The sequence below is a fragment of the Propithecus coquereli genome, unplaced genomic scaffold, assembly GCF_000956105.1.
Source record: "Propithecus coquereli isolate 6110/MARCELLA unplaced genomic scaffold, Pcoq_1.0 Scaffold5, whole genome shotgun sequence".
Classification (NCBI taxonomy): Eukaryota; Metazoa; Chordata; class Mammalia; order Primates; family Indriidae; genus Propithecus; species Propithecus coquereli.
Genome location: NW_012150840.1, coordinates 10,932,669 through 10,947,434, shown reverse-complemented (window position 1 = coordinate 10,947,434; position 14,766 = coordinate 10,932,669).

Genomic DNA, 14,766 nt, shown 5'->3' with positions numbered 1-14,766 from the left:
TGTCTGGCTTATTTCATTAACATAATGATCTTCAGTTACATGCATGTTGCTTCAAATGACATGATTTCATTATTTTTTATGGCCAAATAGCATTCCATTGTGTATATATACCACATTCTCTTTATCCTTGTGTCTGTTGATGGATGCTTAGATTGATTCCATGTCTTTGCTATTGTGAATAGTGCTGCCATAAACATGGGGATTCATGTATCTCTTTTATATACTGATTCATTTTCCTTTGGGTAGATACCCAATTGTGGGATTGCTGGATTGAATGGTAATTCTATTCTTTGAGAAATTTCCATACTGTTTTCCATAGTGGCTGTACTAATTTACATTCCCACTAACAGTGTAGAGTTCCCTTTGCTTCACATCCTGCACAAGCATCTGTTACTTTTTGTCTTTTTAATAGCTGTTCTGACTGGCATAAGATGATATCTCATTGTGGTTTTGATTTACATTTCCCTGATGATTAGGAATGTTGAGCATTTTTGTTTTCATATACCTGTTGGCCATCTTTTTGTCTTCTTTTGAGAAATGTCTATTCATGTCCTTTGCCAATTTTTAATGGGATTATTTCTTTTTTACTGTTGAGTTGTTTGAGTTCCTTGTATATTCTCTGTGTCAGTCCCTTGTTGGATGAATAGTTTGCAAATATTTTCTCTGATTCAACAAGTTGTCTCTTCATTCTGTTATTATTTACTTTGCTGTACAGTAGCTTTTTAGTTTAATATAGTCCCATTTGTTTATTTTTGTTTTTGTTGTCTGTTTTTGCTTTTGAGATCTTAGGCATACAATCTTTGCCTAGACCAATGCCCTACATTGTTTTTTCCTATGTTTTCTTCTAGTAGTTCTATAGTTTTGGTTCTTACATTTAAGTCTTCAATCCATCTTAAGTTGGATTTTTGAATGTGGTGAGAGATAGGTGTTTAGTTTCATTCTTCTGCATATAGATATCCAATTTCCTCAGCACCTTTTATTAAAGAGGATGTACTTTCCCCAATGTATGTTCTTGGTGCTTTTATCAAAAATCAGTTGGCTAAACATATAGATTTATTTCTGGATTCTCCATTCTGTTCCATTGATCTATGTGTCTGCTTTTAATATCAATACCATGTTGTTTTGGTTACTATAGCCTTGTAATATGTTTTGAAGTCAGGTAGTACAATGCTTCCAACTTTGTTCTTTTTGCTCAGGATTGCTTTAGCTATTCAGGCTCTTTTTTGTTGTTCCATACAAATTTCAGGATTGTTTTTTAGATTTCTGTGAAAAATGACATTGGTATTTTGATAGGGATTGCATAGAATCTGTCAATTGCTTTTGCCAGTTTGGTCATTTTAATGATATTAATTATTCCAGTCCATGAGCATGGGCTGTCTTTTTATTTGTTTGTGTCCTTTTCAGTTTCTTTCATTAGTAGTTTTCTTTGTAAAGGTCTTTCACCTCTTTGGTTAAATTTATTCCTAGGTATTTTATTTTTTGTGTAGCTATTTTAAATGGGATTTCCTTCTTTATTATTTTATAGTTAGTTCATGATTGGTATATAGAAAAGCTACTGATTTTTGTGTTGATTTTGTATCCTGCAACTTTAGTGAATTCATTTATCAGATCTAAGAGTTTTTTTTTAATGGAATCCCTAGGTTTTTCTTGATATAAGATAATATCATCAGCAGAGATGGACAACTTGACTTCTTTTTTTCCAATTTGGATGCCTTTTATTTCTATCTCTTGCCTAATTTCTCTGGCTAAGACTTCCAAGACTATGCCGAATAGGAGTGGTCAAAGTGAGCATCCTTGTCTTGTTATTGCTCTTAGGGGAAAATATTTTAGCCTTTCGCCTTGCAGTATGATGTTAGCTGTAGGGTATTATATATGACTTTTATTGTGTTGAGGTATATTCCTTCCATGCTTATTTTGTTGAGAGTTTTTATCATGAAGTGATGTTGAATTTTATCAAATGCTTTTTCTTTGTCTATTGAGGTGATCATATGCATTTTGTCCTTCATTCTGTTGATGTGATATGTCATGTTTATTGATTTGTATATATTGAACTATCCCTGCATCCTTGGGATAAATCCTATTGGATGATGGTGTATTTTTTTTTTTTTTTGATGTGCTGTTGGATTTGGTTTGCTAGTGTTTTGTTGAGAATGTTTGCATCTATGTTCATTAGGGATGTTGGCCTGTAGTTTTCTTTTTTTGTTGCATCCCTGTCTGGTTTTGGTATCAGGGTAATTCTGGCCTTATAGAATGAGTTAGGGAGAATTTCCTCCTATTCAATTTTTTATCATAGTTTGAGGAAAATTGTTAATATTTCTTCTTTGAAACTTTCATAGTATTTGGCAGTGAAGACATCCAGTCCTGGACCTTTCTTTGTTGGGAGATTTTCTATTACTGATTTAAGATCATTACTCATTACTTGTCTCTTCAGGTTTTCTATTTCTTCTTGATTCAATCTTGGTAGGTCGTATGTGTCCAGGAATTTATTCATTTCCTCTGGGTTTTCCAGTTTGCTAGTGTATGGTTATTCATCGTAGTCTCTGATGATCTTCAATATTTCTGTGATATTAGTTGTAGTATCTCCTTTTTCATTTCTGATATTTTTTGTTTGGGTCTTCTCTCTTTTTTTCTTGGGTTATCTAACAAGTAGTTTTCTGATTTTATCTTTTCAAAAAAACTTTTCATTGTATTCTTTAAAGTTCTTATTTCATTTATTTATGCTTTTCTTGTATTTCATTGGGCTTCTTTAATATCAGCATTTTGAATTCTTTTCCCAGGATTTCATCAATTTTTTTGTTTGGGTAGATTTAGAAATATAAGTGAGTTTTGGTTGCATGGATGAATTGTATAGTGGTAAAGTCTGAGCTTTTAGTGTACCTGTCATTGAATAATGTACATTGTACCCAATAGGTAACTTTTCATCTTTCACTCCCTTCCCATCTTCCCCCTTCTGATTCTCCAACGACTGTTATACCACTCTGTATGATCCTATAATACCCATATCTTAGCTCCCACTTACAAGTGAAAATATGTAGTATTCGGTTTTCTCTTCCTGAGTTACTTCACTTAAGATAATGGCCTCCAATTGCATCCAAGTTTCTGGAAAAGGCATTATTTCATCCCTTTTAATGACTGAGTAACATGCGTGCGCCAGTGTGTGTGTGTGTGTGTGTGTGTGTGTGTGTGTGTGTGTACCATATTTTGCTTTATCCTCTCATCGGTTAATGTGCACTTAGGTTGATTCCATATCTTTGTGATTGTGAATTGTGCTACAATAAACATACAAGTGCAGGTGTCTTTTTGATATAATGACTTCTTTTCCTTTGGGTAGGTACCCAGTAGTTGGTATTGCTGGATCAAATGGCAGATCTACTTTTAGTTATCTGAAAAATCTTCACACAGTTTTCCACAGAAGTTTTACTAATTTATATTCCCACCAACAGTGTATAAGTGTTCCCTTTTCACCACATCTACAACACGGTCTATTGTTTTTTGACTTTTTTTTTTTTTTTTTTTTGAGACAGAGTCTCACTGTGTTGCCCGGGCTAGAGTGCCGTGGCGTCATCCTAGCTCGCAGCAACCTCAAACTCCTGGGCTCAAGCAATCCTTCTGCCTCAGCCTCCCGAGTAGCTGGGACTACAGGCATGCGCCGCCATGCCCGGCTAATTTTTTTCTATATATTTTTAGTTGTCCAATTAATTTCTTTCTATTTTTTGTAGAGACGGGGTGTCGCTCTTGCTCAGGCTGGTTTCAAACTCCTGAGCTCAAACAATCCACCTGCCTCAGCCTCCCAGAGTGCTAGGATTACAGGCGTGAGCCACCGCACCCAGCCTGTTTTTTGAATTTTTAATAATGGCCATTCTGACTGGGGTAATGTGGTATCTCATTGTGACAAATTTGTTTTTGATTGGCATACATAGCTGAAGAATTATTATTTTCCTTTAGCTGCGTCATATTTCCTTGCTTTTTCAAGTTTCCTATGTCCTTACTTTAACATCTGCACATCTAATAGTCACCTATTCCAAATTTTTGAATTTGCTTTCCTGGTGGAGGACTTTTTCCTGAAGATGTATCTGTGATGTTGGCTGCGTAGGGCACTTTTGTTTTGATTCTAGTTGCATGCAACAGTGTAGTCTCTGATTTCTCTGGCTGTAAACAGCACCAATCTTATCTGTGATTTCCTCAGTGGCTTAGGGTGCAGCTGTCAGTGGAGGCTGTGGTGAAGTTTTGTTTGGGACAGGGATTCCAGGCGGGCCAGTCTTTGGGCTCCAATCGTGGCAGTGGTGGGCTGAGTATGCCTGTCCATGAGCCCTGGGGTGGTGTAAACTGGCACTAGTGTTATTGGGTCAAGGCAGGCCAATTCCTGGGCTTCCAGGTGGCTTGCTTGAGTACCAGGAATGGCAGTGGTGGGTTGGGAAGGTGCGTGGGTTCTGAAGCCCATGAGCAGCAAGCATGACATGCACATTGGCAGTAGGAGTAGTGGGACAACCCTCTGGGACCTAAGAAGCCCAGGCTCATATTGACAGTGCCTGCAACGGGCTGGGGGACTTGGTGCCCAGACCTGCAAGTGCTGCCTGTGGGTTAGTGCTAGCTAAGGTAGTAGTGGTAGGTTGAGTGGGCTTTACCTTAGGCCCTGGGAGAAGTGCTTAGATGCCATGGATGGTGGACTGGGCTGGACAATCCCCAGGCCCTTGGATGGTGTGCTCAAGTACTAAGGGTAAGTGGAGCCAGGCTGTACAGACCTGCCCTTCGCCCCCCTGGTGATATGTGCAGGCACTGGCTATTGTAGGCAGGGTAGGGTGATCCCTAGGCCACCAATGGAATGCTCAGATGGGGATGGCAGCTGTGACCTTTCTACTGGGGAGGAAAGGGTTGCTTTCCCTTGGAGCAGCCATAGGCAGGCCATGGTTGTTACAGGTAGTGGAATTTGTCTTCAGGGCATGTGAAAATGCACAACAGCCCCTCTGCTGGGAGGTGGGATTACTGCCCAGGTCTCTGCCTCAATCCACACAGGGCAGGATGCAGTCTGGTGGGAGCTCTGCTCTCAAAATGGCAGTGCTGTAGCTGCTTAAGACTTGGGAGACCTAGTGTGAGCTCTTTCCCTGGAGCGATGCCTTTGAGAGGTCTCCAGGTAGCTCCCTATGTTAGTCTCAAGGCCTATGAAGGTTGAAGGGCTCTTTGGTGGGTAGGATTATAGAGTTTGGGGTGGGGCTGTGGACCACTGGAGGTCTCTCACTTACCCTTTCCCTGCATTGGAGAGCTCTTCCAGACTCCCAGTCAATCCTAGCCAAACAGACTGCCTCATTTCCTTCTCCTTCCTTGCTTTTGATGCTTCTTGTCACTTCCCTGTTGAATTCTATTGTTCTCTCTTAGATGATCTATTCAAAGTTTGCTTATCTACTTCCTATTTTGGTTCCTTTCCATGGAAGAGGCAAGTGCCGATGCATCTAGTTGGTTATCTTGAAGCCCCCTCCCATCTCCTATATGAAGCCTTTGTGGAAAACTCTATCTTGTTGCCTCCATTATTTCCTAGGTAGAATATTTTAATGCCTAGAGTGTAGTAACTGTATAATAATAAATATTCATAATGTTTATATATTCATTGAACAAATGGGCGTGTCCCTAGTTCATTAGTAGAATAGTCTTTTTTTTTTTTTTTTAAAGGCTGTATTACTGTCTAGGAGAGCTTGCTCCTTCCTAACGGGTTTCAGTTACCAACTCTACATGGCTAACTTCCAAAAAACTTTCAGTTCTGTATCTTTTATTGCTTACTAGGTATTCTGGTGAGAAAAATAAACCAGAGACAGGGACAGTAATCAGAGTCTATTACAATAATCTAAGTGAGAGGTTGTGAGAATGGAGATTAGGGGACAAATTTAAGAGATTTCTGAGATGTGAGTTGCATCCAAGCCAGGTGGAGGGAGACTCTTCTCAGTGCTGTAAAATTACACAGTATGTGCTGATGCCTGCTTCTGTGGTGAAATTTGACATGGTGATTGCTCCCAGGACTGAGGAATGTCAAATATTTTCAGAGACTCATTCTTTTTTCTCTTCCTTCTCAAAGTCTGCTGCACAGATGGGTGTAAAATCAGCAGAGTTGGGAAATGGGAAGGAAAATGTCAGTTTCTCCTACCTGTAGCCAAGCCCTTGGCCTAATCTGTGGTGTTGGCTTCCCAGATATATAAAATTAAGACTGCCCACGGCCCCCAGTAATTGCATGATGTTAAATCAAAATATTTCCCTTATGCTCTTTGTTCACAATTTATAGCTTTTGGCAGATTGGCACACTGGACACTTGAGTCCATCTCAATTTATTACCAGATATGGATTCTCTTGGAGTGTGGCTCCAGGATAAAATCCTATGTGTGATCTTTCAGGTCCTACCACAGGAATTACAGGGCTTTGCCTGGCAGGCATCATGTGGGAAGCTGCTCTCCCCACATCAGACTTGTTGCACAACCAGTGCATTGTAGTGTTCTGAAGGGAGTTGCAGTCAAGGACTCAGGCCCCTTTAGGCCAGCAACGATAGCATGCATGTCTGCATTTCCAGCTCAGGCATCTCCGTTCAGAGGCCTCGTTAGCGAGGTCTCTCCCGAGACACTTCTCAGGCACCTCCACTGAGACCTTGATATTGGTGGCCTTCACTGAGGCAGTTTTCTCCACTTTGATTCAGTACCTTTTCACTCCAGCACTTCCCTCTCTTTCTCCCATGGCCCCACCAGTCCATAAAAAAGTAAGAACCTTTTGTTCAGGGATCCTTGGGAGTGAGATGATTTCATCCATCTGTGCTTCTATCAAATCCTTGCCTGGTGCTGTTTCATGGGAAAAATGGAACAGTAGGGAGCCAGTGCCTTTCTTTCTGGCCTCTTGCCTGCACTGTCAGAGCAAATGAATAAGGTAGTTTGAGTGTCACTTGTTGTCCTAATTGAACCCTTCAACACCTGGCAGCTTGGCACACAGGTTTGGTTCTCCTGTCTTTTAAGTAGGACTAAAAATATTCCATTCCAATCCCTTATCTTAGGGACTCTGGGCTCTTGAAATAAGAGCTTTTATTATACATGTCATATATTCTACTTCTTCTTTTAATTCTAGTAAGATTTAAATATTTCAAGGACAGGAGAATGAATAACTCTGATGTATATTAAACTACATTCAATAGTATATTGAAAACTCTAAAACAAAACAAATATTTTTGTTTGGCATACAGAATAATGGGACTAACTTTGGCCAGATGGAGTATGATTACGAATTAGCTGCATGTAGACTTGATTTGAGACACTAAGCACTGACCCACTTCATAGCTTTAAATTACACAGATGAGGCTCTTTCCCCCTGGTGGTTTAATTATTTTCTTGGAAGACATTACATTTCTTCATTCAGGAAACCTAATGAATTTTTACAATTACTCTTTCCTCTGAAGTCACAAGTGATAATTCTCCATCTGGATTGGTAAAGAAGAACTCACAGCAGGAAACACTGATGTGTGAAAAACTCAGTACAGCCTCCCTTTGCTCACCACTTATCTCTTTTGCACATACCCAGCAGCTGACTGATTGAAGTGCTTGCACCTGTGGGCCTGGGGGAGGGAGGGGGCCGAATTTCTTTTTCCCCTCCAAGGTCTGTGTCATTATTACCTTGATAGTCCCTGCCTTAGTTTAGTCTACCATCACCTCTTGTCTGGATTATTAGGAACTATTGCTTGATAGGCATTCAATTCTGCCTCTACACTGACATCCGAGTTCTTCTTCAAAGCAAGCCTCCATTAATCAGCCAATGCCTCTAGGATCAAGTCAAAATTCCTAAGCAAATAAGACCCATAACAAACTGGGCCCAAGGGTCCCTCCCAATTTCATCTTCCGGCACTGTCACATCATATGCTCTAGGCACAAGATACTTGCTTTTCTTTGAGCAAAATCCCTCCCACTTCTGTGACTGTGCACAAGCTATACCCCCTTCCCCCAGCAGGAGCAAAGCACCTATTCCCTTTCCTTTACCAGGAAAGTTGTACACAATTTTCAATATCTAGTTCAAGTTTCAGTTGCTGTTTAATATGCCAACAGCAGAACAGCAAAGTGGGAAGGAGTAAGGGTTCTGGACACTTGGGCTCCCCTGTAAGTCATGTTTGTAAACTTTTTTTTTTTTAGAAACAGAGCTCTGTCACCGAGGATGGAGTGCAGTAGTGTGATCATAGCTCACTGTAACCTGGAAATCTTGGGTTTAAACAATCCTCCTGCCTCAGCCTGCCAAAGTGTTGGAATTACCAGCATGAGCCACTGTGCCTGGCCACCTTTGTAACCTTGAGTGACTTGTTTAACTTCCCTAAGCTTCTCTTTCCTCATATGTAAATTGGTGACTTAACTGTAATGCATCAGGTTGTTGGGAGGATTAAATGTGACCATCTTGCTAAAGTGTTTAGGATTGAGCCTGGTATATTGTAAGTACTTAATATGTAAATATTAACTATTATTCTATTTTTGCTGACATTTTCTCCAACCCAGTTGTATTTTACCGTTGTTATATTTTAGCTCAGCAGGCTTTCATGCCTAGAATTATATTAGCTTGGGTGAATTGAATGACTGAGTTAATGGCATTATCAACTCTAGTTCTTTTAGTCTGTAATATTTCGCACAGCTGTGTCTGACGGAGTGTGGCTGAACAAGTTATATTGAACTGCCATATGCCAGTGATACTTATAAGTGTAATTCCATCAAGAACTATTAAGCCAGGATCAGGCTTTTGTATTTTCGGAATTCTTGGAGTCCAGTCAGGTATTATTAGTGCTCCACTTTAATAATAAGCAACATTAACATCACCAAATAATTTAAAGACTCTACCTTTGTAAAATTTTTCTACCTATGTTTGCTATGCCTGTATGGAGAAAAATACATTTATTGACTTTATACACACAAGGCTGATTTTTTAATACCACTTTGGATTTATTTATTCTAATTTGAAATTTGATATATTTCAATTTTAATTACACATTAAAGTCAAATTTATTTCCATTCTATATGAAAATACACAGATATCATTATAATTTCCAATTTTGCTTTTGAGGTCTGACAAATTCTTACATGTTAACACAGTTTTCTGGTAAGAAGGGTAATAGATTTGCAATAAAAATTATGAATTACTTCTTTCATATTTGATTGTATATATGTGTACAAGTATGTCTTATTCATCTAAAAGTACAAGTTGAAGCATGGTAAGAATAGAAGCCTTTCTCCATTATTCCATACTTCCACAAGAGCTTTGCAGTTAAGTAATCTTCTGTAAATCTATTAATATAATATTTATTATATCATTTTTTACTTGTATTACAATATTGGTTTACATGGCCATTCTGTACCCACCCACACTGACAGCTCAGTGAATAAATAAAAGAAGACTGAGAAGACAAATTGTTTCTTTGACTGATTTGTACATGAATCAGACAGATATTCTCAGGTTTGTAAAGAGCATATATTTTAAAAAGCCCTGAATGCTAGCACATATACAATATGACTTTACATTTTACATTGGTATACTATATATCAAAAATTATATGCATTGATGCTCTTCATTTGCATATAATGTGGGAATAACTTACGACATGGACTAGTGACATAAGAAAAGACTTATTATGAAGTTCATCATTCTCAAACCTTTTTTTCTGTTATTAAGGTTTATTTGGCTGCTACTGAATTTTTTTTTTTTTTTGAGACAGAGTCTCACTGTGTTGCCCGGGCTAGAGTGCGGTGGCATCAGCCTAGCTCACAGCAACCTCAAACTCCTGGGCTCAAGCAATCCTTCTGCCTCAGCCTCCCGAGTAGCTGGGACTACAGGCATGCGCCACCATGCCCGGCTAATTTTTTCTATATATTTTTAGCTGTCCAATTAATTTCTTTGTATTTTTAGTAGAGACGGGGTCTTGCTCTTGCTCAGGCTGGTCTCGAACTCCTGAGCTCAAACAATCTGCCCGCCTCGGCCTCCCAGAGTGCTAGGATTACAGGCATAAGCCACCGTGCCCAGCCCTGAATTTTTTTTTTTTATCTTGTTTTAATCCTGGGCTGTGAAATGATGTTGAATCTTACCCACAGGAAAGTAAAGAATTAGAAATGGAACATAACCCAGAAATTCTCTTCCTACCAATAAATATTTGACAAATGTTCTTATATAAATATGCTCTATATATGGCTCTAAAAATAAAATATTTCTTTATGTCCACATATTATAGATTTAGAAATAAATAAAATGTAAATGCAGGAAAACTCAACAGGAGATAATTATTGAAAAATACAAAGAGTATAATTGCTAGGAAGACAAACCTGAGATTAAGGTTACCAGGAAATCAATCCCAGGAGAAATTAACATGAAAGTGGATTGGGATATAGAGTCATCCAATCATCCAAATGCCTGGGCAATTAGGTGTCTGAGAAGAAGCAGAATTGAACATGTTATCATTTTGTAGAGGCTTAATAAAATTTCCTAATAAGTCAACAGAGAGAGAATGAAGAGAAGTGAATTATTTACTGACAGAAATTATCTATTATTTTCTGCCTTCTCCCTATCCACCAATTTCCCTCTAACTAAAATCACATTAATCACTAATTATCAGCATCTACAGAGTAATAAATCTATTTTTTCAAGTTTTTTTACAAATGAGTAGAATTTTCTAGATAAATGTGTATGTATGCATGTGTGCTCATACTTAAGATGGAAATGCTTAAGAAGGATCGATCACGTGTTCATATAAAATTTAAAGAAAATATAAACACATATCAAAGAATAGGCATTTTATAGAACATGTTCTCTGAGAACAATGCAATTAAGTTAGAAGTTAATAACAGATAAATTTATTTGGAAATTATGTTTGGAAAAAACATAAGTAAATCATAGGTCAAAAAAATTGAATCAAAACTTAAAAAAACTTAGAACTAAAGAATCATTAAAACACTACATATTAAAACTTAGGATATACAATGAAAGTATTTGTTCAAGGAAAATTTATAGCCATAAGGGCTTATTTAAGAAATGAATAGAGGCTGAAGATTAATGAACTAATGTTCATCTCAATAAATTAGAAAAAGGACAACAGAATAAAGCCGAAGAAAGTAGAAAGAAGAAAAGAAGAACAATAAGAGCAGAATATAAGTGAAATAGAAAAAAATACAATAGGGTGACTTAAGATAAAAGTCTATTCTTTAAAAAATACAATCAAATTAGATAAAACTTTGGTGACATTTATCATGAAAAAAGAGAGAAGAAAGAAATGATATAACTAAAGATGGGGACATATGTGCAGGTAGAGCCCAGATTAAAAAGACAACATGAGAATACTGTGAGCAAGTTTGTTACTGATAAGGTCTAGGAATCCCTACTTTCTTCCCTATATTCTTCTTCAGGAAACTACTTAATCCTTCTACCAACAGGTCCCTAAGACTAAAGCAAGAACTACCAGCAGATTTCCAAGATATTGCCATAGCCACTCCCTTCTCAGGGCTTGCTGGGATTGTCATGGCCCCATATAGCAGTTTGACTTTGAGCCCTTACTTGCTGTATGAGTAGGTAGTCAAGGATCTTCCTTGGGATACTCCCTTCGCTCCACTCCAGAATTAGCCAGGCATCTCAGGGATATACTCACCCCCAAGAGTGTGAGGTCATTAGATATCTTCTAATACCATACCAGAGTCTGATCATCTATTAATAATTTGCCTTTGCTATTGCTTTTTGATGTCTCATGGAGTCTTACTTGAAGTTTAGTGTTGTGCAATCTCATGGGCCCTTGACAACTATCCTGACACGAGAAGAAAACCCACAGAGGTTCTTTGAGGGAAGATGATTCTGTTTTTTCAGGGCTAAGCTTACCCGTGCTCTTACGTTTGGGATTCTAGGGCTAAAGCCTCCAGTGATCAGGTTTTTTTCGTTTATGATTATAGCCACTTCCTACAGTGAACAGCAGCTTTCCAAAGTACTGCCTCAGGTCAGGTTTTGGCATTTGCCTTGCAGGGGTGGTGTAGCTTTTCTTGTAACCCTTAAAACACACAAAAAACTTGGTACCATATCTCTTCCTGGACTACCAGGGCTCCTCTTAGAGTTTCCAGAGTGTTTTTTCAGAGATGCCCCCTCAGTAATTCTAAGGCAATTTTCTGCCCTGCTCTGTATTATGAAGTAGCTGGACTTTTCCTCACTAAATAAATAAGAAAAATATCCCACACAGATTTAATATTTGCTAGAATACTTTCTTGATAGGTTACCACACAAAAAATAACTATATTTTTCTTTTTATTAATAAAGTTAGCATAATGGAGTTGTGGTTGTGTGTTCTGTGTTGTTCTAACAACAGGAGAGATTTTAGGAGTTTTCTTATAACTTTCCATAAATCCATTTCCATTTAACAATCTCTTATTTCACTTATTACTGGATTTCAGAAGTTTATTATCGATCTGAGGATCATCATATTATCCATTCGTTTATACCTGTATTTGTTCATTCAACAAATATTTGTTGAGCACCTACTATATCAAAGACATTCTGCCAGAGACTAGGTAAATAACACCAGCAAACACAGATATGACCATGTCCTCATGGAGTTTACAGTTTAGAGAATTTCTTTTTTAGAAAAGAGTCAGAATTCAGGTCTTGAAATTATAGAGGTATTCCTATAAGAAAGGGCATATATTAATATTTCTGTAGGTCAGAGTGGGATGACATGGATAAATTTAGAATATTGGAGAGAATGGTAGAGAAAGCAAAACATAGTAATGAGGATCATGGTATCAAGTATTTAAAGGGAGACTGTGTGAAGAAAAACTGTTTATCTAGATGATGATCTTATGGAAAAAGATGATTACTACACATTACCAATTATCCATGAGAATCTAATGTTTAACCAATCAGAAATCATTCCTACCTCCTTATTGAAGAGCATATTTTTCTCTTTCACTTGAACTCTCACACTTACACATTAAATGATATAAGTCCCCAAATTACAAAGCCTCAAATGGTCACTATATGTAGGGGAGGCAGGTACAAATTACATGAGAAGATATATTACACCAGCATTACTGATTTTATAGAAGTGACAGTATATAGTAGATTTTGTGTGTGCATGTATGTGTGTGTGTTGTTTAACACAATAAAACCTTATTTCTTGCTTTTGGTCCAATATAGGTCAGCAAGGTGGCTCAGCACCTATGGTCAGTCATCCAGAGACCCTGCCCCCAACTATTGTCAACCCTTGGCTTTAGGTCTTTCTGGCATCTAGCTGGTGGATGCAGAGAGAGAAAGTGGAGAAGGCATCAATGCTTTTAACCACCTTGGCCTGGAGGTGACACTGTCACTACCATTCACATTCCATTGAATAGAACTGACTCTGTGGCTCCATCTAGACTCAAGGGGGTTGGAAAATGTAGCTTAGCTGTGTACCCAAGCAGATAATAAGTTTGATGAGCAGCTAGCTCATCTGCTTCATTCAGTCTCCTCATCTAAAAAAAGGGGGGGGGGAGTAATAGCTCCTGAGTAAGGAGCTCAATAAACATAGCAAGTACTTTTGACATCCATAAACAAATTTCCAGTCAGAACTAATATCCTCGCGGCATTCTTCTCCTTAAAATCTTTGAATGGCTTCCTATTTTCTTTGAATAAAAAATAAATTATTTACAAGGCTCTTTATCATCTGTCCCCTTCCTTCATTCCCTGTCTCTTTCCCTACCATTGCTCCTTCACTCTCACAATCCAGCTTATATTAATAACTGGCCTTTCTGTGGTTCTCAGACCAAGCCATTTCCCACTGCAGGGCCCACTGTTCCCTCCACTGCAATGCTTGCGCCCCAGCTCTTCACGTGGGGGGTCCATTCTCATCCTCCAGGTCTCACCTCACACGTCACTTCCTCAGAGAGGCCTGTCCTGACCATCCCATCAAAAGTGGCATCCTCCCCATCTCATATTCTCGTACTTTTGCTATCACAATCTCTAATGCTCTTCTTCATTTCTTTACTTGCTTATTGTCTTTTCTTTTCCATCAGAACTCTTGGCTCCTTGGAGCCAGGGACTTTGTCTGTTCACTGCTTTGTTCTCTGCAGTGAGAGCTGGGCAAAGCATATAGTAAGTGTTAAATACTTGATGACTGACCGGTGAATGGATGAATGAATTGAAGATAAATTGGAGATCTTCTCTACTGGGTCTTTAACCTTACCTAGCAACATATTCATATGTCCCTATTATTATTTCCATATCCCATTCTAGGTAGTGTTCTAGCTCTAGCTTTCCCTCTCAGCCACAGTCTGCACCCAATACCACCTCCCTTCACTCCTGAACATATCTTTCTCTGACTTCTGCTCCTCTCTACCATTGCACAGAAACTATTCTTGTTAGGGGCATCCTATTTACCAAATCCAATGCCTGCTTTTTAGCCCTTACTTTACCTCACTTGTCTGCTTGACACTGTTGAGTACTCCTCTCTTCCTGAAACTCTTCTGCTTTGACTTCATACCCCTGTAGATACCAGTATATAGCACTGGTTCTCAACTAAGGGCAGTTTTGCTGGGGAGAGGGGTGCTACTGGCATCTAGTGGGTAGAAGCCAGGGATGCTGCTAAACATTGCAATGCACAGAACAGCTCCCCCACACCTTTAGCAAAGAATGACCTGGCCCCAAAGGTCAATAATGCAAAGCCTAAGAAACCCTGGTCTACAGGATGTCCTGTAGACACTTCACGAACAACATAGTCATATTAAAAATAAGTCATTATCTCTATTTTCATCTACTCCCTTGTTACTTGTAATC